This window comes from Piliocolobus tephrosceles, chromosome 2, assembly GCF_002776525.5.
Source record: "Piliocolobus tephrosceles isolate RC106 chromosome 2, ASM277652v3, whole genome shotgun sequence".
Classification (NCBI taxonomy): Eukaryota; Metazoa; Chordata; class Mammalia; order Primates; family Cercopithecidae; genus Piliocolobus; species Piliocolobus tephrosceles.
Window position 1 is genome coordinate 19,964,047 of NC_045435.1, and position 25,473 is coordinate 19,989,519.

The 25,473-nt window shown below is 34.8% G+C and overlaps 1 long non-coding RNA gene across 1 annotated transcript in view; it reads right to left on the minus strand.

Annotated features, from left to right (window-relative positions):
- Window positions 1–23,866, minus strand: part of LOC111545112 — a 56,723-nt gene extending 32,857 nt beyond the window's left edge. The window contains exons 1-3 of the long non-coding RNA XR_002732345.1: window positions 23,605–23,866; window positions 9,507–9,767; window positions 8,249–8,350 (exon numbers count right to left, since the gene is read on the minus strand). This is a non-coding gene — a long non-coding RNA (uncharacterized LOC111545112). The remainder of the gene's footprint in view (window positions 1–8,248; window positions 8,351–9,506; window positions 9,768–23,604) is intronic.
- Between the last annotated feature and the right edge of the window lie 1,607 nt (window positions 23,867–25,473).

Sequence of the window (25,473 nt, forward strand, 5' to 3'; positions counted from 1 at the left end):
GATATCTCTGCAGTGAAATTTTTTTAGTTTACCACAGTCTTCCTTTGGCTCAAAAGTTTCACATTCATAACACATGAAAAATACATTCACCCCATTGCAATATTCCCAAATGTCTTAATCAATTTCAGCATCAACTCAAGTCCAAAATTTCACCAGTTCAAAAGTTATAAATATCATGATCTAAATCATGTAAATAAGATGTGTGTGCAGCTATGTCTGATTCATCTGGGGAAAAAATCCTTTCCAAAATTCCTTTCCTTTCTGTGGACTTCTGAAAATAGAAGACTGGTTATCTGCTTCCAAAATAGAAGAGTGGGACAAGTGTAGGAAAAGCTGTAGACATTATTTCAAAAGGTAGAAAACGAAAGGAAGAAAAAGATCACCAATTCCAAGCTATTTCAAAATCCAACAGAGCAAATTTTGTTAAGTTTCAAGGTCTAGGAATGATCCTTCAGCCTCTGGGCTCATGGCTCTGCCCTCTGGGTCCACAGCTTGGGCTTCTCTTTTTTTGAGGACATATATAATGACATTAAAGGCCCACCTAGTAATTTCAGAGTTATTCATCTATCTCAAGATCCTTAATTGTACCTGCAAAGACTGTTTCCAAATAAGGCAATTTATAGGTTCCAGAGATCAGAATCTAATATCCTTGGGGAACTTGGTTTCAGTCTCCCATATATAATCTTCCCAGCCAAGGCCACTATAGATAAGTAAGTGCATCCAGCTGAGACCACCTACGTTACAGAACCACAGCCTCAAGCACTCAAGAAATGTTTAGCATGGTACAGCATTACTATGGATATTGATATTAGATATACAAGAAAAGACTTAAAACTTAGCAAGAACACATTATGTGCTAGGAACTTGAAGAAATTCAGTATAATTTGAAGAAATTATTATAATTATTAGGAACTTGAAGAAATTCAGTATGATTGAATAATTTCGGTAACCTGAAGAAATTCAGTATAATAAATACAGTAAACCTAGAATTTATACGATAGGGATGGGAACAGAACTGTCAGGGCTGGCAAAAGATAACACAGGCAAGTAAGCAGGAATTAGGTGTTGAAGGGCTATTTGAGCCATATGAAGACACTTAAAATTTGTAATGATTACAATGGGAAAATATTGAGGCATTTGAAGCAGAAGAGACATTTTCACAGATATCCTTCTAAAACTCTGATTGGACTCAATACTAGACAAAACTCATCAACTACTAGCTCTAGAAAAACAGGCACTTGGTACTCTTGTAATGTTAAACAGAGAAGTCACTGTGTACACTTGAGAAGCCAACTAGTTTACATGCTTATTCCATGACTGCATGCCCTAAACAAAAAGACCTTTCATAATTGATTTTTGCAGATTTTAAAAATGTATGTCTGGTTCTCAATTCCAACAGTTTTGTGAAGATCTAAAAAAAAAGTTACATTTTATTTTAGGGAAAATAAAATGGATTGGAGAAAAAAGACTGAAGTGAGCAGACCAAGTTGCAGGATACAGGAGTAACATACTGCATGGAAGCCATAATGAGGAATGTATTAGATAGATGTACATGTTATTTAGGCTACAATATTGACCACATGTGGTGATTAATAAAAAACCTACAGATATTTATCTTTTTTTTTTAAAGGTTTAACCCATGGAATGCAATATTAAGGATGAGAAGAACGGACTTTTTGGGGAAAAAAATTGGTTAAATTTTATATATGTGTTTTTTGTGGCACCTGTGAGATTTTCACCTTGATCAGTGATTGATTATCAGTTAGAGATGATCAACAGACTGGTGACTATATGGCCATATAGTTAAGAAAGGGAAGCGGGCCGTGAAAAGAGTTTGTGGATTCATCAGTATATGGAGAGAAACTGAAGCAAAGGAATGAATGAGTCTTTTCAGAAAAATGTGTGAAGTGAGTCCAGGGCAGACCCTGACAAACATTAAATTTAGCAGGATAAGTAAGAAAAAAAATATTAGAGGAAGTTGAGAAAAAGTGGAAGACGTATAGAAGGAAAGCCATAAATATGTCTCTTCAAAATAGCCAAGAGAAGATATTTTTCAAAACAGAAGGAGTGTTCACAGTTATCTTGGTCTATGACTTCAGTTTGGCTACCAAGACAGCCTAGCAGTGCTTCTGTTTCCTTAAACTATTCTTAGCTCCAGTTTTCCTAGCAACTATTTCAAACATTTACATTTACTTTGAACTCACCATGCCTAAACCCACATGCATCTCATAACTCATTCTCAGAGAAGGCTTTGTTTTCTAACTTACACACACAAAAATAAAAACTCTATTGGATGAAACATTTTTCCGTTTCCTAACTGTGGCTGATTAGGTTCTCTGTAACAGAGTTTGCCTTGCTGGGTATTTATTCCAGTACAACTTCTGTTGAAGGTGAGGGAAGGAAGCAGTGTTAGGCAGAGAGAGAAGCAGAACTGTGGCCCTGGAAAACCCCACGGAGAACTTTGGAACATATACGCCCTATCAGAGTTGTCCAGTGTTGAGTTAAAATATACCCAAGCCTCAATCAGTCATTGATGTGTGACGTCCTGGGAAAAAGGCCATTCCTTTGAGCAAAGTGGCTGTCAATAGCTGAGGCCAATGCTGAACTAGAGGGTAGCTGTGGCAATTAATGCTATCTTGAAGGGTAATCTGAGTAGTATAATTTAGTGAGTATAGTTACAAACATACACTTACATACGTATCAATCTTCTGTTTCTTCTCATCACCTAGGAGAGATCTCCTTTCCTAGGCTAAGTACTCTTTTCACCAATTTAGCACTTCCAAGTTTTCTTAAGTCTCTTTTTGTAAGTGACTGTTTTTGTCAGCTCTTTCCTAAACATATTTAATATGTTTCTTATGTTAAAAAATAAAATGAGAAAACCTCATTTAGCTACATGTATTTTTCCAGACACAATCCTATTTCTTAGAATATCCAATACACTTATACAACCTGTAAAGTTATATGTGATCATTTCTCATTGTTCATTCTCTAATCCCATGTTCCGCCTTTACCTAGTGCTCATTTCTGTTGTAGTCTTTTTTAATTGTTATTTATTTGTTTGGCCCCTCCCTGCCTCCCTTTTTGGACTGCTTTTCCTGTTTCCTTTCTTGTAATATTCTTCCTTCATATATTTTTACATTAATATTTTCTCTCTGTCTTCAGGTTTAAAAGAGGATCCTTATTACTTGCCCACGGGAAAATCTTGATCCCTTTATCCTGTTCTCTATTTTTTATCAAAGAATAACTATCTGAAATGATATATTCTTTATTTGATTATATATCAATTTTATTTCTCCTCATTGAATGCAAGCTCTATAAGAAAATAAAGTTATTCAATAAAATATTACGAGCAATAATACATGATGTAACAACTTTATAATACTTGTTTTTACATTAAAAGGACATCTTGATTCTGTATTTTCATAACAATGTATCATATATTAAATGTATAAATGGAAATAAATGAATGTAATGGATTTATCCAACAACCAAATAGTAACTGTATATTCTGAAACAAAACTGTGTATTATGAAGACACATGCAAAGTAGACTTCATCAGATAATTTAGGAGCTCATAAATACAAATATATAAAAAGAAATTGTATTATCGCATACATGGTAAAAAATGTTATATGCAATTTTATAGTAGGAACAGTGGTGAAATAAGTTTCTGCTAATAATCTGTAGTATTTTAATGTATGTTAAAGTTGGATTCTGGCCAACTAAACCTGCTGTATAGTTAACATCCAAAAAAAAAAAAAAAAAAAAGTCAAGGTCTTTGAGACAGATGAATAATTCTACCAAACTCCACCCTCTAACTTACCTATATTTTAGACTAATTTAGAGACCTGTTGGATTGTTTAATCTATAATCATTATAACACCATGCTGTGTCTGCTAGATAAGAAAGCACAGGGCTGGAGGGGAGAATCAGACCATAGTGCTGCATCCTTGAAAATAACATACAACTGCCTTGTGCCATATGGAATTCTGAGCTAATAGTCCATGTTCTCATATCATGTTTGTGGCTTCGCTGATGAAGGTCCTAATGAAAATGACCAGTGGGGTTAACAGCACTTAACAAAGGAGCAGAAGCAGCACTGACCAGGAAAAAAGGAGCTAGACTGATGCTGTCAACAAAAATTGTAGAACAGAGAATTACATTCTGAGATATGTATGTCAAGTAGCATACTATCTCCAAGCTTTAAGGTAAGAAGAGATTATGGTTTTGCCTAACATAATCAAAGAAAGGTTAAAAAAAGGAAGTTTATTCCAATTTATATTTTCAGGAGAAATATATTTGTTCTGGAATACCACTAACAGTCTCTTTTCAGGCTATTGGTGACCAATATATATGATATAAATTCATCCTAATTCCAAATCCACATCTAAAGAGAAGAGGGTAATAAGAATAATTGTTCCCAAGCTGACTAAACAAGACAATTTTCTGAGTGATTTGGAAAAAATTTTTAAAGATTAACTAGCCCGTACCAATCTTAGTAATGATACATTTTGATTATGGGGTACATGCATAATCAGCTTTTAAAGCTTGCATGGTGATTTGATGATCAGGAACATTTGGGGACCTTCAAAGGCACTGATGGAATGAGAGGATATTATGGACATTAAAGCATACTCCTCTAACACTGAATAAGGAGAAAAACAAAACCTAGTCAGGACTATCAAAGTACCACCAAGCAGTTTAGAACATTGCTTATTTTTGATGTCATTAATTCTTCATGTTTTGTCAAAAGAATGCTCAAAATGACCTAAGAATCCAGCTAGGCAGAGAAATACAGTATACAAACATTCTGATTAAGGGGGCAATGTATTGCACATTATATTTGAGAAACACTTCCATAAAATCAGCAGATTAAATTGTTTTGAAAGTTTGAAGAATTATCTGTAAGACATACTTTGGTAAAAGGCCCTCTTTCCCAAAAATGTCCCACAAATTGCTCTGCTTTATATAATGTGTCAAAAATTCAAAATTGTCATATTTGTAAAACATTATGAAATCTATGTGCTTAAAAATGATGCGATGTCACTATTAATTTTCAATTTGGTTGACAATAATATGCTTTAAAATTAAAAAAAAAAAAAACATTTGCATTTTATTTTAAAACATTATGCTGAGCCCAAGAGTTTGAAGACCATCCTGGGCAATGTGATGAAACCCTGTCTACACAAAAATAAAAATTAAAAAAATGATCCAGGTGTGGTGGTATATGCCTGTGGTACCAGCTACTTGCATGACTGAGGTGGGAGGACCACCTGAGCCCAGGAAATCAAGGCTGCAGTGAGCTGAGACTGCACCACTGCACTCCAGCCTGGGCGACAGAGTGAGATCCTCTCTCAAATAAAACAAAACAAAACAAAAGAAAACAAAAACAAAACATTATGCCACAAAGCTAAAACATGTTGATTAACATCTGTTACACATATTTGCTCAAGCCTCTGTCATGTGAGCAAATGAATACATCTCTTGTGAAAGTGTAAACTTTTCTAAAAAAGATGCTTTTCTTTCATTCTTCACTGGTTGCCTAAGAACCTGCTCTTATAATTTTCATCTCCAAGGGCACAGAGTAACATTTCTTACAAATTCTTATTAATTACTCTTAAGAATTGCTTTAATTTTTGACTTAATATTAAAATTATATTAAAAAGAAAATACAGGAATAAATCATATTTTATAGAAGGCCAGAGAGCATGAGTTGTAAAAATTCCTTCATTCTATCTTCTCACAGTTTAAGTCCTGACAATCCACAACTAGACATAATGGGTACGTGTGAGATTTGAAAATTATGTAACAAAATTTTAAAGAGGAAAATATATTTTATTCCAAAGTAGTTTTGAAGAATGGTAGAAAACAAATCAGTACAACTAAAAGTTTGGGGCCAGGACAATTGAATAGTTGGGAATAGGCCAAAAAACAATAGAAGGAATTAGCAGCATGGAGAAACATTTGCCCAGACAGCAGCCCAGGATTACCTAGGGAATTGGTTGTGAAAATGAAATGAACTAATTTTGATTAATATTTGTAAAGAAGTTGAGGGAACAGAATAGTTTATTAGTCCATAGCACTGAAATTTTAAATAATGTGCATTTTCAACCATAATTTACCATTCATCCCATATCTACTGACATCAAATCTGTCTACACTCAGAAGAGTGACAGAAAACAAAAGCCAAGCCAAGCAAAACAAACAAATAAAATAACACATATTTTAATGTGTCAAAGTTCTTAGAAATTGAAATACATTTTTCCTGAACTATGTTTCTACTTTTAAGGCATTTTTGAATCAAAAGTTGTCATACTTTCTTTTCATCTTTTTCAGGAAAATCTTATTCAAATGAATCTCAGCAGGGGTGATAAAACGATAAACAAAAAAGTTTGCTTCACATTAGTTTGCTGCAAAAGATTTCTACTCTTTTCTTAATCTGAAAGAACAATTTTGAGTATCCCAGGGTTCATAGAAAAGGGTGAAAAAAAAATCTTAGAGCTATCACTATGGCTCTATATTCAAATATGTGAAGGTAAAGAAAAGCATATGGCCATGACTGAGAGACCTCAGAGTGGAGCACTTAAGGAAATCAGTATGAAAAATAAAGTGCCCATTACCAAGTGATGATTTACTGTATAATTTATGGGAGAGTAGAGTATGCTTGAAACTGCACTTAGCACCTGGATGCCATGAAATATAAATTGAGATGAAATGTGCTCATGAAATTCCATTAATAAGAAGTATGATGTTGGTTTCCTTTTTATTTTGCTTGCAGCTTAATAGAAAGCAGAGGTAAGCCTAGGCAATATTCAGTGGCTTTTATTTGCTTATTTCTTGGACTCATGAGACCTTGGTTATCAAAGAGAGTTTAGAGGCTGTCTGGTGTAATCTCTCTCTTTCTTTTGTCTCTCTCTTTTTCTTTTTCTCCTTCAACATCTTTGACATATGCAAACCTAAAACACCAAACTGTGTATTCCAGAAAGATTGTTATATATTTATTCAACCATTATGCATTATCTATCTATGATATACTAGACACAGTATTTGCCACTTGGGATATATTAGTGCCGTGGTCTGAATGCGTCCCCTCAAAATGTATATGTTGAAGTCCTAACACCTGGGGTATTGAGAGGTGAGGTTTTTGGGGGTGATCATATGATGAGGGCTTCATTCTCATGAATGGGATTAGTGTTTTTATAAAGTAGGCCTGAGGGAGCTTGTTTGCCTCTTCAATCCTGTGAGGACACAGGGAGAAGGAGCCATTTACAAGAAAACGGGCCCTCACCAGACACCACATTTGCCATGTGCCTTAATACTGAACTTCTTAGCCTCAAAAACTGTTAGAGACAACATTTTTGTTTTGAGAAGCTATCTAGTTTACGATAGTTTGTTAGAACAGCTCAAATAGATGAATACACTCGATGGACAAAAGTGACCCAGAGCCTTCCTTCCTGGAGCTTATATTCCCACATGGCAGATTGGGGAGGTGGTTGATTTGTGGTATTTGGTATATTAATCATGGTTCTTCAAAGAAACAGGACTAATAGATTGTGTGTGTGTGTGTGTAGAGAGAGAGAGAAAGAGAGAGAGAGAGAGAGGGGAAGAGAGAGAGAGAGAGAAATGTATTTTAAGGAACTGATTATTTAAAACAAAGAAAGGAGGCTTATGGAGGTTGACAAGTCCAAAATTGGCCAGATAGGTTGACAGGCTGGAGACTCAGGGAAGAGCTGATGTTTAATTCAAGTCTGAATTCTTTCTTACTCTGGGATAGGGCAGTCATTGGTCCTATTAAAGCCTTTAACTAATTGGATGAGTTTCAGCAACATTATGGAGGACAAGCTACTTTACTTTAAATCCACTGATTTAAAGTTAATCTAAAAAACAAACAAACAAACAAGAAAAACAAAGCAAAACAAAACACAACACGACAACAACAACAACAACAAAAAACCCTTACAGAAACATCTAGAATAATGTTTCACTAAATAAATATCTGGGCACTATGACCCAGACTAATTGGCACATAAAATTTACTATCATATTCTGAAAGTGAGGAGATTTACCGTAAGGATACTATAAATATAAATGATGACCAACCAACTAAATCAGAATATTTAAATGTTATTTATTCACACCTTGCTATAGTAAAAGAGCCTCTGTCTCTTACGTTTTGGCAAAGAATCAAAGACAGACAGAAGACGGGGAAAGATTTACAGTGTGAAAAATGGAACGCTTCAAGCATTACCTGATTGGAGGCCGTTGGCATGGGGAAGTCTAGGCGGGTTAATGCAAAGCACGTATTCTTTGCGACTGGTTAGGGATGCATGTTTGGCTTTTCTTGTTGGTCCTAAGTTGGAAGCAGAATAAAAATTATATAAACTGTCAGTTATTAAGTAGTGACCATTTTGGGCTGTTTGTTATGAAAGTTATTGTTTTGTTTCCTGGATCATTACTAGAGATAGGTGTCTGAATTGTTACAAGCCTGACTTATAGCAGACTGGCTTCCTGGGGTGTTTATTATAAGGAGATGTTTTCCTAGACAGGTTGCTGGGAGGTGTCAGTCAGTGTTCCATTTTTATATTTAGTCTGGCCATTGTTTATTTGTATATTCAGTCTCCCAATATAGATAATATACAATGTAATAAAGAAGTGAACTGCATAGTATATAAGAAGGTGATAAATATTGCATGGAAATTCTAGAATAACATAAAATACTCGGAGTACAAAATGGGGAAAGGCGTGAGAAAGATTACAGTATTAAATTGTTAAGAGCAAGTTCATTTACAAGGGGAGATTTAAGTAAAAACTTGAAAAGGATGAAAAAATTAGCCAAGCAAAGATCTGAGGAAAGATAACCCTAAGCATATTGAATAGTTAATATTAAGCCCTTAATATGGGCTGATACTTGATGTTTATAATATATTTGAAATAATTACAGTGCCTCTCCCCTATTATCTTGAACTCACCCTCTTTTACATATTTTTCACAATTAGTTATACTTTGAATTATTCATTATCCTAAAAAGATGATATTAGAAGTTAAAAGAAAAAGAAAAAACAGAGAGTGATAGAAATAACCAGAGCAGAAGTGAAGTCGGTAACCAGAGATCGCTGGCTTGTAGTCAAATAAGGCTTACCTTTGGAATCTAGATTCTAACTTGGAATTAAAAAAAAAAAAGAGAGAGAGACGTTTTAGATATTTTGGGTATCTCTTACATCATGATAGTAAGGCATCCAGGCCAGACAAATATATTATGATACAGTCCTTAACATGGGCCTTTTGATCTGAGTTTTGAAATTAAACAGATGTTGCATGCTTAAGCTTTAACGTACGATTGTTTAACTGTTGGTCCATGTACACCATAACAGATTGAGGCTGTATAATAATCTCGAATATGAAATTGGAGAGGACATTTTGAGGAGACTTTGGGAGGGGTCTTCAAATTGCTATGAATCTAAATATGGTTCAGTTCCCAAAGGGTGGGGACAGTTTCTACTCCTTACCTCTCGTCTGGTGAAGGGTGCTTCCAGAAGCTTTCTCAGAGGACTTCAGAAGTGTTCTCTGGCGTCTGAGTTCAATCCGTGATGTCTCAGGGGCAGCACAGAAAACTCGAATTGCTTTCCATTAAGGAAATAACTACCTTCATATTACAAGATAATGGGCTAGAGAATGTGTGAGTTTTTAATGTAGAACAGATCTGGACCACACAAAACAGGGAGTTGGTCTGAGCTCTGTTAAATCCAATCCAAGAGGTAATTGGACCACTGTGAAGAGATCATACAAGTTTGAATAAGAGTAAGGGTGAGATTTAAACATTTCCCCGAATTTCAAGAATGTTGGCTGAGGAAAGATATCTCTTTCCTTGTACCATTTATCCTAACTGTGTTTCAATAAATGAGTAATGCCCCCCATCTCAAATGCCAAAAGCTGGTAAACTTCTTTGGCTATTAAAAAAGGGAAAATATTATGTTTGTTATTTCAAGCTAATGCAAAATTTCCTGTTATTTATGATTTATCAGAAATCTCATGGAAAGTGACCAAATGTTTAGCCACAGAAAGGTTCATGCACTTTCTATTGAATAAATTTTAAAGGATTAGTAGGAAACTAACAAACAAAACGGCTCTAATTTGGCTAGAACTCATAGTATGTGCTCATTTCCTTTACTAGCTGTATTTTTGCTGTACTATAAAAATTGAATGTTTCACTGCCTCAAGGTGAATGACTTAGAACTAGTATTTCCATAAGTAAAGTCTGTGGGCTGAAATTTCTATACCACTTAACTAAGACAGTTTAGGCCTCACATCTGCCAAGAATAGTGAAACAATTTGGCTTCTGGACTGCTCAGCTCCTAAAATAATCCCTGATAATCATTGTCTCCTTGTATTAACTTGACACCCTGTGCATTCTTCTAACCCAGAATAGGACTTACAGCAAATATAACCCAAAAGACTATCATGGGAATGATTGTTTGTGACTTCCAATGATAGGTCATAAGACATTGCAGCTTCCACTTTGTTATCTCTTGGATCACTTGCTCCAGGGGAAACAAGCCACTATGTCAACAGGCCCATCACTGAGACATTGACATAGGGAGGAACTGAGGCTTCTTGCCAATAAGCAGCTCAACTTGCCAGGCATGTGTGGATTAGAAGTGAATTTCTGGCTGGGCGCAGTGGCTCATGCCTGAATCCCAGCACTTCGGTAGGTTAAGATGGGTGGATCAGTTGAGGTCAGGAGTTCAAGACCAGCTTGGCCAACATGGTGAAACCCCATCTCTACTAAAAAATACAGAAATTAGCCAAGAGTGGGGACACACGTCTGTAGTCTCAGCTATTCGGGAGGCTTGAGGCAGAATTGCTTGAGCCCTGGGGACAGAGGTTGCAGTGAGCCAAGATGGTGCCATTGTATTCCAACCTGGGCAATGTTGCAAGATTCTGTGTCAAAAGGGAAAAGAAAGAAGGAAAGGAAAGGAGAAAGGAAGAAAGGAGGGAAGGGAAGGGAAGGGAAGGGAAGGGAAGGGAAGGGAAGGGAAGGGAAGGGAAGGGAAAAGGGAAGGAAGGAAGGAAGGAAGGAAGGAAGGAAGGAAGGAAGGAAGGAAGGAAGGAGGGAAGGAAAGAAGGAAAAATTGAATTTATCACCCCAGGCAAGCCATCAAATGAGTGTACTCTGACTTGTTACCACTTAAGAAACCAAGGCCCAGGACCATTCAGCTAAGACACTTGTTATTGCTGCTGTTTTAAGCCAATAACGTTTTGAGTAATTTAGTATATACCTGTAGAAAATAAGACAAGTTCTAATCTTATTCATAGCACTCTTAAAGTTGTCCACCCAAAGACGGATTTCCATTTATGGATGATAGAGTGTTGTGTTTCATCTCCCTCCTTTGTGCAAATAACCACCTCTAGCTCGTTCCCTCACATAAAGCCTATATTCTCAAGCCCTGTCTCTGCATGGACTTTAAACATGTCGTTCCCATGATCAATAACTCCTAGAAATGTGCACTTGCAAAGTTCTGTTTTTATGTTTGGAATACAATAATTTTCCATTTTTGTGCAAAACAATATTCTAGCATCTTGGGAAGAGAGGCTATTTTTTATCAGAATACTACAGGAATCTTTAATTTTCTCATCAAACTGAAGTTAAGAAGAAGATCAAAACTGTTCAGGCATCAACCCCTGGTTAATGTAAGTATTCCAAGTCTGAATATTCATCTTTTTAGTGACAAAGTAACCTCAGGTAAATGTCACACATACTATTTCAGCCAGGCTAGCATTATCATCCCCTAAATGCTATTTTCCTAAAATTACTTTTTTATTTCAAATATTAAGATTCTGAGTCTGTCAGTCCTCTGTTTTACTGAGAAGTATGGGAAAAAATGTTTGCAGAATAAATAACTTCATTAAAATAAATTATTGTTTAAAATGCAGGTTCATGGGCTCTCCCATCTGAGTCTATCAAGTTGAGTTATTACATTTTCTAAATCAATATCAATGGAGTTTTAACTTAAATGTTAATACATTCTGGTAGTGTAGCTTAGAGAATTTGACTCAATACAACTGACGTAAAACCTGGAAATCTGCATTTTAACAATCAAAAGAGAGAATTCTGATAAAAGTGAAACTAGTGACCACAATTTAAGAAATATTGTCAACGTTCTCTCCTCATTTATTGTTTATTTTCTTTTTTTTCCCACTTACCACTGATTCTTTAAAGGCATTTTATTTATCTTTTTTATTTTTTTGTGGGTGTTTAGCTTATTTTTCTTTTTGCTTGTTTGTTTGACTAGCTTTTATATGGCCTCCGTAGTTGTGATAAAAGGTACTATGGTCTTGAGGAGTGAGTAGAAAGAAAAGCAGCAGCAGCAGCAATGCTTTATGAGTGGGGCCTTAAGCAAATCAAGTTTTCATAAGTCAGAGCCAGCTACATAAAATTTCTGTGAAGATGCAATTAAAATGAGTATAAAACATCAATGTGAACTATTCTAGGATAAATGGTAATACACACAGTAGCAGATATTTATACTTGTTTCTAGTTAACTCCCAGATGCTAACTATATTATTAATATTAACATTTAAAGAAACTGATAGCAGGATCGGGAGAGGTGGGACTGTTTCAAGTACAGATAAAGATTTTTGATTGAGGTTTGAAGTTAGAAATTTCTTTCCAATTTATAAAAGCAATTATACCTTATAGTACACAAGAGGGTATATCAAGTTCACTGTAAAAAAGTTACATATTTGATAGGCAACTGAAAGTAGAGCCCGGGTAATTTGATGTGATGCTCTTAAAGAGCTATGCACACTAGTTTTATTTTTTTTTTCTTATCCTGTTAATGTATTTTGGCTTCTGGTCACCATAAAGAGGGAAGATTTAAATTCAGTGTAAGACAATGATTAATACTTCTTTCCAGAGAAACATCCAAAATATTAATACATGAATACACACACAGATATACAAATTTTGTATGTTTGAAAGTTTTGATGTATTTGTTATTTTTGCATGAAATACATAAAGTTGTTAATAATATTATATTAATATGGAGTAGTCTGCTTATTCATGAATACATTGAGATGCAAATAATTATTAATAAAATTAGATTTTTCTTTCCATATTATACTCAAAATAAAATAGGATTTGGAATGTAGTGTTCTCATTCAAAGATTGCACAATTGCAGTTTTAGCTATCTTTGGGTAACACAGAAAATTTCTGACTTTTCATACTAGTTTGTGACTTTGCTGAAGTGAGGTAAAAAAAAATTAATTGCTTGTGTTGTAAAGCTGGGGTACAAGAGAAAAACACATAGGAAGAGAATGAGCCCATTCTACAAGGTGTATCACCATCTCAAACCACTCTTTTGGCCTCTATTAACTCTGAAGTATACATTACATGGGGCTAATGAGCTTGGATATTCTCAAAGGTTTTCATAACGTAACTTGGTTAATAACCCCTCCATTCTGTTAGAATCTGCTGAGACTCAGTTTCCTGTGTAAAAAAAATCTGAATATTAATAAGATCTAATTTAAGAATACTCATTTGAGGTGGAAAAGATTTTATATATATATATATATATGAAATACCCATAATGTCTAATTGCTTTACAAATTCCTGTAATAATACTATGATTTAGAAGTATTATAATTGTAATAACTCATCAGTGATTCAATGCAAAATGTACTCATATTTTCAAGTTTTTTTTTTTTTTTTTTTTGAGACGGAGTCTCGCTCTGTCACCTAGGCTGGAGTGCAGTGGCCGGATCTCAGCTCACTGCAAGCTCCGCCTCCCGGGTTCCCACCATTCTCCTGCCTCAGCCTCCCGAGTAGCTGGGACTACAGGCGCCGCCACCTCGCCCGGCTAGTTTTTTGTAGTTTTTAGTAGAGACGGCGTTTCACCGTGTTAGCCAGGATGGGCTCCATCTTCTGACCTCGTGATCCGCCCGTCTTGGCCTCCCAAAGTGCTGGGATTACAGGCGTGAGCCACCGCGCCCGGCATTTTCAAGTTTTTAACGAACTGTAAACAACTGTTGATTCCAAGCAATAAAAAATTCTAATTAATTAAAATGTTCTTATAAAGTAACAATAAAAGGTGGAAAATTAAATTAGATCAAATAAGATAGTTATTAATAAACTACAATTATTAACTATCAAATAAGAGAGTTATTTAATAAAGTAGTTATTTTACTAAAGCTAGAATCAAAACACTCTAAAGATAAATAATATCTTTTAGGAACCATTCTTTTTTCATATAAACTTTGATTTAAGATGCCAAAAGCCAAAGTGCCTCAATTATCTTAGAAATTAAAACGTAAAATTTTATAGGAAAATATGAAAAATTGAAGATCTAGTTACAAATGTGATTATATCTCAGAATAGCAAAACTTTTCAGTATATTTTTTGCTTTTCATTTATTTTTAAGAACTTGTTATTAATCTGAAATGATATACTCAGATTAATGTATATCAATAACTTCCTGAGTAAAGTAGACACTGAAGTATCAACTATGTGTCAAATGTTAAACAGATCATGAAGATATTATGAAAAAGCTTATCAAATACACTTGGATGAAAAAGATAAAAATTCATAATAAAACAGAACTTAACAAATGAACACAAGAATAAACACAAATCCACTGTAGACTTAATTGAGTAATGCAATTTTGTTTCAATTAAAACAACCAAATAAATCTAAACATTAATACAATCAAAGAAAAAACATGACTATCTGATATAAGAAAATCATTCTATAAAATTCAACTTAAATTTAATTACCAAAATAATATTTAGTTGATCCTTGAAGAATACACGCTTGAACTGCACAACTCCCATTATACATAAGTTTTCTTCCACCTCTGCCACGCTTGAGATAGGAGGACCAACCCCCTTCTGTTCCTCTTCTGCTCAGCCTATTTAATCTGAAGACAATGAGGATATAGACTATTTGTTTTTGCTTTTGTGGTACTTGCTTTTGGGTTCTTGGTCATGCAGTTCTTTGCCTAAGCCAATGTCTAGAAGGATTTTTCTAATGTTATCTTCTAGAATTTTTATGGTTTTAGATCTTAGATTTTTAGTAAGGTGAGAGATGAGGATCCAGTTTCATTCTTCTACATGTGGCTTGCCAATTATCCCAGCACCAACTTTAGAACTCCTTTTAGCAGTTTTTGTAGTACTGGCTTGATAGTGGCAAATTTTCTCAGCATTTGTCTGTCTTAAAGAATACATTTAAAGGTATTGTTTACTTTGATGAAGATCCATTGGTTAAATTTGGCTTTATTTCTGGGTTCTCCATTCTGTTCCATTGGTCTATGTGTCAATGTATTTAGCAGTACCATCCTGTTTTGGTAACTATAACCTTGCAGTATAGTTTGAAGTTGGGTAATGCGGTACCTCCAGATTTGTTCTGGTTTAGTCTGGCTTTGGCGATGAGGGCTCTTTTTTCTATTTCTTTTTTTTTCTTGGTTCCATGTGAATTTTAGGACTGTGTTTTTCTATGTCTATGAAGAATGATGATGGCATTTTTATGGGAATTGCATTTAATCTTCAGATTGTTGTTGGCAGTATGGTCATTTTCACAATATTGATTCTACCCATACATGAGCATGGGTTGTGTTTCCACTTGTTTGTGTCATTGATTAGTTCTTTCAGCAATGTTTGTAGTTTACTTTGTAGAGATCTTGTACTTCCTTGCTTGGGTATATTCCTAAGCATTTTATTTTATTTTTTTGGAGCTGTTGTAAAGAGATTGAGTTATTGATTTGATTCCCAGTGTGATTTTTGTTGATGTTTGGCAGCGCTATTGATTTGTGTACATTGATTTTGTATCCTGAAACTTTACTGAATTTATTTATCAGATTTAGGAGCCTTTTGGATGAGTCTTTAGGATTTTTCTCAGTATGATCCTATGACTGGAAAACAGTGAGAATTTAACTTCCTCTTTACCAATTTGGATGCCTTTTATTTCTTTCTCTTCTCTGATTGCTCTGGCTAGGCCTTCCAGGTCTATGTTGAATAGGTGTGGTGAAACAGGACATCTTTGTTTTGTTCCAGTTTTCAGGTGGAATGCTTTCAACTTGTCTTCGTTCAGCATAATGTTGGCTATGGGTTTGTCATGAATGGCTTTTACTACCTGAGGTATGTTCCTTCAATGTCAATTTTGCTGGTGGTTTTAATCATAAAGGGATACTGGATTTCACTAAATGCTTTTTCTGCATCTATTGAGATAACTATACGGTTTTTATTTTTAATTCTGTTTATCTAATGTATTACATTTATTCACTTGCTTATGTTAAACCATCCCTGCATCCCTGATATGAAACTCACTTGATGCTGGCATACTATCTTTGTTATATGCCATTTATAAATTTTCTTCGTCTGTTTGAAGAACCAGCTTTTTGTTTCATTTATATTTTATATTATTTTATTTCAGTTTTATTTAGTTCTACTCTGATTTTTGTTATTTCTTTTCTTCTGCTGAGTTTGGGTTTGGTTTGTTCTTGCTTCTCTAGTTCCTTGAAGGGTGACTTTAGGTTGTCTATTTGTGCTCTTTCAGATTATTTGATGTAGGCTAGCACTGCTTTTTCTGTATCCCAGAGGTTTTGATAAGTTGTGTCACTATTATTCAGTTTAAAGAATTTTTTACATTTTCATCTTGATTTTGTTGTTGATCCAAAGATCATTCAAGAGCAAATTGTTTAATATTCATGTATTTGTATAGTTTTCAGGGTTTCTTTTGGAGTAAATTTCCAGTTTTATTCCACTATAGTCTGAGAGGATACTTGATATATTTTCAATTTTCTTAAATTTTGAGACTTGTTTTGTGACCTATCATATGGCCTATCTTGGAGAATGTTCCATGTGCTGATGAAAAGAGTGTGTAGTCTTCAGTTGTTGGGTAGAATGTTCTGTAAACATCTGTTGAGTCCATTTTTTTTAGGATGTAGTTTAAGTCCATTGTTTTTTGTTAAATTTGCCTTGACGACATGTCTAATGCTGTCAGAGTAGTATTGATGTCCCACACTACTATTGTGTCGCTATCTATTTCATTTCTTAACTCTACTAGTAATTGTTTTAAAATTTGCGGGCTCCAGTGTTACATGCATACATGTTTAGAATTGTGGTATTTTATAATGACTCTCTTTGTCTTTTTTGTTGTTGTTGCTTTAAAGTCTGTTTTGACTGATATAAGAATAGTTACTCCTGCTTACTTTAGGTTTCCATTTATGTGGAATATCTTTTACCACACCTTTACCTTAAATTTATGTGAGTCCTTATGTGTTAAATGAGTTTCTGGAAGATAGCAGATACTCGGTTGGTGGATTTTTATCCATTCTACCATTCTGTATTTTTTAAATGGAGCATTTAGGCCATTTACATTTAATGTTAGTATTAAGATATGAGGCACTGTTCTATTCATCATGCTAGTTGTTGCTTTAATATCTTGTTTTTTTTATTTTTGTCATTGTGTTATTGTTTTATAGAATCTGTGAGATTTATGGTTAAAGAGGTTCTATTTTGGTGTATTTTATGGTTTTGTTTTAAGATTTAGAACTCATTTTAGCAGTTCTTGTAGTGCTGGCTTGATAGTGGCAAATTTTCTCACATTTATTTGTCTTAAAAAGACTATTTCTCCTTCATTTATAAAGCTTAATTTTGCTAGATATACTCTTAATTGGCAATTATTTTGTTTCAGGGGGCTAAAGGTAGGACCCCAATCCCTTCTGGCTTGTACATTTTCTATTGAGAAATCCGCTGTTAATCAGGTAACCTGATGCTTTTGTCTCACAGCTCTTAAAATTCTTTCCTTCATTTTGACATTAGATAACCTGAGGACTACGTGATAAGGTGATGATCTTTCTGTGATAAATTCCCCAGGTGTTCTCAGAGTTTCTTGTATTTAGACGTCTGTATCTCTAGCAAGACCAGGAAAGTTTGCCTCTATTATTCCTTCAAGTAAATTTTCCAAACTCTTAGATTTCTCTTCTTCTTCAGGAAAACCAATTCTTCTTAGGGATGGCCATTTAACAGAATCCCAAATTTCTTGTGGGCTTTGTTCTTTTATATTATTATTCTTTTTTTTTTGTCTTCATCTGAAGCTTTGTCTTTGAGTTCTGAAGATATTTCTTCTTGTTTTTCTAGTTTATTATCGAAACTTTCCAGTCTGCTTTACATTTCTCTAAGTGCGTCTTTTATTTCCAGAAGTTGTGATTGTTTTCTCTTTATGATATCTATTTCTCTGGAGGATTTTTCATCCATATCCTGTATTTTTTCTTAATTTCTTTAAGTCTTTTTTCTTTTCTTTTCTTTTTTTTTTTTAACCTTTCTCTGATATCTGCTTGAGTAGCTTAATAATCAACCTTCTATATATATCTGGCAATTCAGAGATTTCTTCTTGGTTTGGATCCATTGCTGGGGAGCTAATGTGATCTTTTTGGGGCTGTTATAGTACCCTGCTTTGTCACATTACCAGAATTACTTTTCTTTTTTCTTTTCATTTAGGCAGACTGTTTCATCAGAAAGATCTGGAACTCAAGGCCTGCTCTTCAGAGTCTTTTGTCTCATGGGGTTATACCTTGGTATGTTGCTCTACCCTTCCCCTAGGAATGGGGCTTCCTGAGAGACAGACTGCAGGGATTGTTACTGCTTTTCTGGGTCTGACCACCCAGCAGGGTTATCAGACTCTGGGCTGGTGCTGTAGAATGTCTGCAGAGTCCTGTGATGTAATCCATCTTCAGGTCTCCCAGCTGTGGTTAACAGCACCTGCTCTGGTGGGAGTGACAGGACAGTGAAGTAGACTCTGTGCCTTGGTTGTAGAAATGCTTAGCGTGCTGGCTTTCTCAAAAGCTGGTTACGCTAGCAATGAAGTTGTCACATGGACAAACTCGGGACCTCTGGTTAGCCAGGATTTTGCAGGCAGTGGGACCAGCTGTTGTTTTTTCTTTCCTGGGGGCAGGAAAGAGAAACTTTCCTGTCATGCATTGCAGTGATGGCCTGAGTTGGTTGGCCTCCTGCCAGGAGGTGGTGCCTTCAAGAGAGCACCAGCTGTGCTAGTATTAGAGGGATGTAAGCTTGTACTACTAGGTTGGCTAGGGTAAGTAATCTGGTTTCTCAGGTAATGGGCAGGGCCATAAAGCTCCGAAGAGTTTATGTCTCTTGTGTTCGGCTACCAGGGTTATCAGATGGGAGCTGGGTTGGGTGGGTTTGGGTTCAGACTCTGCTAGGGTGGGGCTTGTTGCAGCCACTGTTGTGGGGGGTGGTTCTCAGGTCAATGGGGTATGTTCCAGATGGGATTATGGCTGTCTCTCCTGTGTTATATAGTTTTCTGGAGAACTGGGGGATAGCCAGGAGCAAAAGTCCTAACCCTGTTCCCATGCAGTTGGCAAGGCTGGTCTTGCTCCTGCAGTCCCCTGCTCAGACCTTGCCCCAGGCCTTAAGTTTCACCACTAAGAAAGCAAGCATGCAGATTTGATGGCAGAGGCTCCTGTATTCATATCTGAAGCAATTCTCATTCATGCTCCAGATTCTTCTCAAGAAAATTTGTGCCGAGTAGAAATTGTTACAAATTTCGGTTGGAAACTTCTTTTATCCTGGAACCCTTTTTTGATTCTGTTGGTTGCCTTCCCTGAGGGTCCACGTGAGGTGTAGTCAGAGATGGTTTTCCTGGTCTCAAGCTGGAGACTGGGAATGCCTACAAGACTCTTCCCACTGCTGCTTCTACTTTTATATTTTGTGCAGCTCCTTGCATTCACTTCAGCTCTATTACAGGTTAAATCTTTCTCCAGTGATGTGGATTTTTACATTCCCCAGTGAGGATGTGTGTTCAAAGGTAGGTTCCCCCCTCACACTTTTAGAACTCACATTTTTCTCCTGTCTCGTGGAACTTGTAGCAGTATACCACTTTTTTCAAAGGCTTTGTGAATTATTTTATTATTTTTTTTTCTGGTCCATTCCTGCAGTGGTTCTTCAAGCAAAAGTTCATGGTGTGAGTCTCCACACATTGTTCTTTCTGTTCAAGTGGAAGCTGTATATGAGCCCTGTCTCCTATCCACCATCTTCCTCAGAGTCCCCTAATAAGGCATTCTTAATTTGATGTAATGTATATAATTATTTCCCTCTAAGAACAAAAATGTGACAAAGATACTTGTTATCACTAATTCAATTCAGAGTCATACTTGATAAATTAAATGATCTAAAATGCAAGAAAAGGAAATGAATGAGATTGAATAAAGTGAAATAAACTTGTCATTACTCATGGTCATATGACTGTGCATGTACACAATCTAGAAAAGCCTACCAAGGAAATATTAGAATGAAAAACTAAATTAAACAACTTTACTTGATAGTAGATTGTTAAAAATTAATGGCATTTCTAAATAGCATTAATAAAAGTGACAACAACAAAAAAGAAAATTTAAAATAGCATTTAAAATAGCATCAAACACATCAAATATATTTTTAATTTCTAGCTATAGTGGACAGTAGATATTGGCAAATTGTCTTCCCCAAATCAAATAATACAAGTTAAAAACTGGAAAATATTGCCAAGAAAACGTCCACAATTTTTCATCCCTGGAACTGTACAAAGTCCCAAATTGGTAAGCGTTTATTCAAGAAAAACTCTTGAATAATGGGGAAAACAGTAAGAATCTGTAGGCTTCTTGCCTAGAGCCATTCCATTTACCGTTCCCTTAACCCAAAACCTCTGCCCTGCCAAGATTGATTTGCTAATATTACTATAGTGGGGCTGGAAAAGGATAAAAAGCAGCTTCACTGCTAAGAGAGCAGATTGGATTTTCAGCAGAAGGTGAATACCCATGCCAGGTCACATTGTCAGAAAACAAAGCACAGTCTGTAAGAAACAATGAGGAAACCCATGACTGTGCAGGCCTGGAATTAGCATCTTGGTTGAGTCAGTGATAATTCTGCCAAAAAATTAGTGGGATCTTTGAAATTAGGGAGGCATAGAAAGCTATATAACTCCTCATGCATCCTTGACTGTCAGGAAAACTACATACATGTGCAAGGCGGAATCTAAAGAGCCCGGGGGAATTAATTGTGAAACAAGAGAAAAATGCCCAAACTTCAAATACTCTCTCTAATTCACACACAGATTTATTGCCAAAGATTGAAAGAAACCACTGTTTAGGAAGTATGAAGAACAGTTAAAACTCAATAATAGAAGATGCACATTTCTCTTAAAATATGGAAAAAATTGTTTAGACTGTTCACAAAAGATATGAATAACCAATAAGCATAAACACATCATTACTCATTAAGAAAATGCATATTAAAACCATAATGATGTGTAACTACACACTAACTAGAAATTCTAAAATTACCAAGTTTGCTGAGCATGTGAAAAAAGTGGAATCCTAACATAATGCTGGTAGAAATGTGGAATGAGATTATTTTAGAGAACTTTATGAAAATTTCTTGTAAATTTAGAAATATAGTACATTTATTGTATGACTCAACTATTTTACAACTTCATTATCCCAGAGTAATGCAATATGGGTACACATATAGACTTGTTGATATATGTTTATAGTAGTTTTATTCTTAATAACTGTAAAAAACTCAAATGTCTACCACCAGAAGGAACCCATTAAATAAAAGCTAAGTGAATGGGATTATAGAATGATACTCTTAAAATACTTAGTCACTCTAATGGATAAATGATCTACTTACAATAAATTTCAAACATTCCAAAAATACCCTGAACAAATTGACCCTGTGTATATTATCACCTTTTGAGCACTTTTCTTTTCATTGCATTCCAGGGATGCAAGCTCTTTTATATTTCCAAATATTCTCCAAATGTTCAGTTTCATTAGTATATCGCTGCCTGTAAATACTGCACTCTCTTTGCTAGTAACTTATTGCCTCATTCTACCTCTAACACTTCAGTTGCTAATTATTTTCGAGGCGTACATGCAAATGTCTGTCATTTATTTACTCAACTATAGTTATTAGATAGCTAGTAAGTCTCTGATTCTTCTAGGCTTTGGGATACAGCATTAAAGAGGAGATAATCTCTGCCTTTTCGAATCTTTATTCTAGTGTATGATAGAAAAAAATGTATGTGTTAACATGCAGTAGACCAGCTGCTGATACATATTAATAATAAACCTAATTAATTATAAGTAATAATCACCAGGTTATTAAAATGTATACCATGTAATATAATGCGTATTTATAATTAATAATTAGTAAAAAATATTTCATTAGTGTTAAAAGTTAATAAGGTAGGCCCAACTTTTCTCATTGGAGCAGTGTTAAAATTTTACATGGATTACTTGGGAAGGCAACATTGGAACAGAGGTCTGAAGAATTGGGGGAGATGTGAATGATCTCGGTGTAATTATCTTGGGATGCTGTATTACAGACTGCAGAAATAATGCTTGGATGTTATCCTTGAATCTCCAGTTATCTCCACTGCTTCATTTTGGCTTTGTTTCGTATTGTTACTGTGTTTAGAATTTTTCATTGTATTACGTGTAGATCTGCCTTTTTTCTGCAATGAGTGTAAACTCCTTGTGGGAAGAATAATGACTTTTTGTTTAACATTATTTGTAAAGCTAAAAAAAGTGAATGCTCATGGCAAGCATTAGTTAAATATTGTTGAACAAAAACTTTTAATGTACGAATACATTTAAATACATTTTTCAAACATTTTCAAACATATTTTTCTAATGCTGTGTAATTTACAAAGATTTGGTTCCAATAAGAGCAGATGGATTAATATTAATAGGCTATTAATCCATTACAAAATAGACTGAAGAGCCAAGTTGCAGTATACATGGGGAAGTATACGGCTTCTTTTTTTTTTTTTCAATACATTAAGCTCAAGGTACTTGTGAGTCATTCCAGTTATTGGCACATGGATATATCTTTTTTTGAAGCATTTAATCTGCTTCTGTGTATTTTTAAAGCTCATATCTTTCTTGCTTTTACAAAATGTGTTTCTGTGTCTTTGTTGCTCTTTAGTCACAATTCCTAATACAATAAAGCTACATATTAACTTTTCCATTTTTAATAATGAATTACTTAAAACTCATCAAATAGTACCTCTTAATAGAGGTAAAGCTGGGTTTCCGCAAATACATAAATATGCAGATTATAGAAGCATTGAAAAGCATATTTCAATGGATATTATGACCAGCACACTCAAATACAGGAGGGCAAATGACATTTTAGAATGAGTATAGATTTTCATGACAAATGGAAAATAACATTAAATATTTTTGAGCCATTACTAAACATTAGATGCTTGACTAAACAATTAAGACAAGCTTATTTGAACCTTACAACAAAAATATGAGCATTGTCTGCATGTTTTCAGATGAAGAAAACAGAGGAACAGAAAATTTTAAAAACTTGTCAAAGTTGTCATCACTGCTAAGTGATCAAAACAAATTTTGAAACCAAGTCGTAGAATTCTAGGGTACAGTTTTAATTGCTGTGTTTTAATTGCTGCTTCAATTCCTATGATAAAAGATTTTTTGTCTCCACAACTACCTATTTACTACATGATTAATGATACATTATTTAAATTCTATCAGCATACATGGTGTTTTGGTAAATTAAATGAAAGTGTGCGTTTAACTCACCAAATGATGCCTTGCTACCAGGGACACTCAGAATTCTTAGTCCCCTACTCCTCTTTTTAAAATTCAAGGATGAGAGCTCCTGTTATTTCACATTCTGTTTCTGTCTGGGTCAAGTTTCCTGTGGGCTGTCAGAGCTGCTAAATCAGGTGTCTCTTCATACATGCCACTTAGAAGAGGCAGAAACACTGTCTTCCTGCAGCTCCCGGGCCCTTTAAATACAGAGTGAGAACCTCTTACAGGTCTCTCCTGTGCAACAGTTCACTGTCAGCGTTTCACTGCGGTCTGACCAGCCCAGGAGCCTGGAGCTGGCTGATAATACAAAGAGAAATGTCTGCTCCATGACAGATACTGATGGCAGGGGCTGCCAGTCCCAGTGGGCTCTGACTCGGGCCACAACCACACACAGCATTCCACAAGCTGAATCCACTTTGATGAAAATGGATTCTTTCTTCTATAGAAGGGTTCATTGGACTCATTTAAATTAGGTTGTAATTCTAACTAGAGCAGACAGATTTTGCTTACCATTCTAGCAATATTTTCTGTTATTCTTTTGTAATATAGTAGATTGTGTGGGAATTTTATTCACAACTGTTGCTGTCATGTGACTTCCAGTCAGAACTGCATTCTGCAATATTATATTCTGAGTTCTAAAACCGTTGTTATATCTAGAGTCTTACTGCTAATTTAAAGAGATAATCAAAAATCTATTCCCCTCTTTATCTCATCATTTCATACTTCTCTACGCTGGGCTTTCATGAAAATATGCTGGATTCACCAATATGTCATTGTTTTGAATATTTTTATTTGTTGTGTTTTGTTCTTATTCAGAAGTGCTAAATTGGCTTAGGGACACATAGGATATATAAAGCAGACAGAGACAAGCACTATTTAATGTAGTTGTTCATTTCTTAGATGTGAAAATAGAGACTTGATCTAGTTCACACTGCTTGTTAATTCTGGGTAAAAATGAAGATTTTAAAGTCCTTCTCTCTGATCTGGTACTCTCTGAAACTTGTCACACATTCACATACAAGCAAAGTGAAAGGAAGAATTTATGATGCTAACCCAGAATAATCAACACTACTTGTGTAACCATTTATGTAATGATAACATCTTTTGTTTATATAATCAGGATTTAAAATCTAATTAAAATACATATTCATTAAGATTTGCAGAACAGGAATTTATTCTTGTTTATTAAAGGAATTGCTGAATTACTGAAACAAAAAATAGGTTTAAAGCTGTATCATTAATATTTTTCATTTTCAATTCAAAGCTTTTTTTCATTTTCAAAAATATAATAGAACTTGTAACATTCTGTCCATTTTAGATACATAGCAAGAAATAAGCTGACAATGTAAGTTGTAGGGTAGTATCCAAGGTAATCAAAGCAGAACTTCAAAAGTAGTATATTAATTTTTGTGCAATGTATTATACTGGTAAATTGATGCTTTAACTTAAGAAATTTCAAAATTCCACATTTGTCTTTAAGACCTTATGTTTAAATTCACATTTTTCATATCCCTTGTGGTCAATGAGCCAAGTTCACATTCAACATCATTTCTTATCTAAGGATCTTCAAACAGGTCTCAAGTCACTATAAACCTCATGACTATGGCTTTTACAGCTATGATATTTAATATGAGAGTTAAGATAACTACTATAATCTTCAGGATTAAAATTATTATGTATGAGAGAGTGTGGTATCACTATATTTGGACAATTAGAGACATAAGAAAGTACATATGTATATATATACATACTTAGTACACATATATACTTTATATATATTCATATATATAAAGAATATAAATATATATATATTCTTTAGATTCTAGTGAATTCTTCACATTCTCACTAAATTTTTCT